A 2737-nucleotide genomic window follows, 5' to 3' on the forward strand; every position below is an offset into this window, starting at 1 on the left:
ACAGCCGGGCAGAGGCGGTGCTGAGGGCCAGGGTTTGGGGGTGGGGTGGCAGTGCTAGGTCAACGGTTGGACTTGATGATCTTAAAGGACTTCTCCAACCCAAATGATTCTATGATTCTATGATTCAGTGGGCAGGTTGAAGGTCCAAAATAATATATTGACAAAATTATAGCCAATAGATCACGACATGGAAAAAAATCTTCAAGCTTAAATCTTAAAGCTCTGGCTGGCACCTGATGGAAAGAGTTGGTCTTGCCAAAGATCTTGCAAATGATGTCTTCTCATGAACATCCAAATTCTCTCCCATATGTGGGCATGTTTGGGAGGATATCTTTCCTTTTTTTTGGTTTTTTTTGGGGGGGTTGTTCTTAGATACAGAGAAGTAAATATGATCATATTGTGCCTTAATTCGCCCCATTAATTAGTGTTGCATTAAACAGGCAACAGGAGTGATTTGCTGACTCTGTAGCAATACGGTTGGGTCAATTAAAATGAGGCTAGCACGCCTGATGGCAATGTCATGTATGTGGAGCTTCAAGAGACAAACAGCCCCTTCTAATCTGGATTACGCTTCCACGCCATCTTCCTCGCGCCTCTTGGGTCTGCCAGTATGAGGAATTTTTACCCCCAAATTGAGTTAGGTTTCAGACATACTGGAGTATGCGGTTTTTCCTTCAGGAGGGACCTTAATAATGTCAGCACTACTTCACGGCAGGATTCCTGCTTCTGCAGGGGGAGGACACGCTGGTTAAGGGAGCCCTTCCCCATCCAGCAAAAAAATTGTCTTAAAACCTCTCAAAAATCTCACCCTCCCTCTGGTTAATGGTATCGTGAGGCTTCCTCAGAAGGAGACTTACTAGTCCTCGAGCTGAAGTTAAGACACAAGTCCCATCGATTCCGAAACAGGGAAGGTTCCCCTGTAGAAGCCTCCAATGTGGCAGATTTAAGCTTTACCCCACGCCCACGGGACAAATTACCAAACGATCCCTGGGCACCTGGGAAGGGAGGGAGCCTTCCCCAAAGAGCCCAGGGAAAACACAGGTTTGCCTCCAAGGTCTCAGAGATGGGATCCCCAGGGCACATCAGAAACGGTGCCCGCGGAGCCTGAGCAACTCAACTTGTGCACGCGGCTTTGTAAGGAGGGGTGGAACACAAGGCTGCGTGTTGTTGTGCAAGACTTGAATTTGAAAGGATTTTTCCTCCTCCACAAACATGGGAGAAGAAAAAAAAAAAAAAAAGATAACTCTAAGTAATGGGTTAATTAAGGAAATAATTGCTTTATATTTGCAAGGATCAGTTAGATTCATTTTCTTCTGTATTACGTATTTCCACAGAGCAGGCGGGGATATATTAAAGAAAAAGGGGATTGAAATGCAGATTCCAGGCCCTGTCCCTGGGAACATTCCAGGCCAGGTTGGACGGGGCTATGAGCAACCTGATCTGGTTCAAGGTGTCCCTGCTCCCTGCAGGGGATTTGGGCTGGGGGACCGCTAGGGGTCCCTTCCAACTCAAAGCAATCTATGATTCTATGATTCTCTGATTCTACCCGCTTGCCATTTTCTTTTTTCGCAATGACCTGTCTTTTTCCATTCATGCTTGACTACGATTTTGCACCGTCGCTTCCCAGGAGGTCGAGTTGCAGAGCAGGCGCAATGGGCAGCCTTGGCTGGGGTCAGCTCCCTGGCAGCCTGTCACCGAGGGTCACAGAATGACAGAATCCCAGCATGGCAGGGGTTGGCAGGGCCCTCAGGAGCTCACCCAGTGCCACCCCCCTGCCCAAGCAGGCTCACCCAGAGCAGGGGGCACAGGACAGCGGCCAGGCGGGGGTTGAAGATCTCCAGAGAAGGAGACTCCACAGCCCCCCTGGGCAGCCTGGGCCAGGGCTCGGCCACCCTCACAGTCAACAAGTTCTTCCTCCCGTTCACCTGGAACCTCTTCTGCTTCACTTTGTGCCCATGGCCCCTTGTCCTGGCGCTGGGCACCACTGGGAAGAGTCTGGCTCCGTCCTCGTGACCCCCACCCTTGAGATATTTGTAGGTGTTGATGAGATCCCCTCTCAGCCTTCTCTTCTCCAGGCTGAACAAGCCCAGCTCCCTCAGCCTTTCCTCCTAGGGGAGATGCTCCAGTCCCCCCATCATCCTTGTTGCCCTCCTCTAGACTCTCTCCAGGAGTTCCTTGTATTTCTTGAACTGGGGAGCCCAGAACTGGACCCAGTGCTCCAGGTGGGGTCTCCCCAGGGCAGAGTAGAGGGGGAGGAGAACCTCCCTTGCATCACCCATGCGCCTGTTGGGACAGTGAACTCAAGATGGAGGAAGCTCTCTTCTAGATGTTTGCAATCAGCTGCATGAATTTCAATCAATATTCTTTTTCCTTCTTCTTCCCCCCCCGCCCTCCACCCCCACCTGCTACCCATTTGCTGGGCCCACACCTTGATGTTCAATTTTACCCGGCATATTTTTCTTCCTCTATTCCTATTCGTGGTTTAAAAAACCAAGAGAGATGACTGCTTCTCATGTTATCCACCAGAGATGACCTTAAAATACATGTATTGCCCGTTTGAGAAATGAGTGTTTCTGTTTCTTCCCTTCTCACTTCCCTCTTTCCGCCAGCCTTGCTGGCCGTTTTCTAGCAGCGGCGGGATGACCGTTTCTTCAGGATGATTCCTCTTCCCTCACTGCCCTCCTTGCAGCGGTTTTTACTTCCCCATTCCTCAGGCTGTAAGTCAGAGGTTCATGGC

The sequence above is a fragment of the Egretta garzetta genome, unplaced genomic scaffold, assembly GCF_000687185.1.
Source record: "Egretta garzetta isolate BGI_Z169 unplaced genomic scaffold, ASM68718v1 scaffold804, whole genome shotgun sequence".
Classification (NCBI taxonomy): domain Eukaryota; kingdom Metazoa; phylum Chordata; class Aves; order Pelecaniformes; family Ardeidae; genus Egretta; species Egretta garzetta.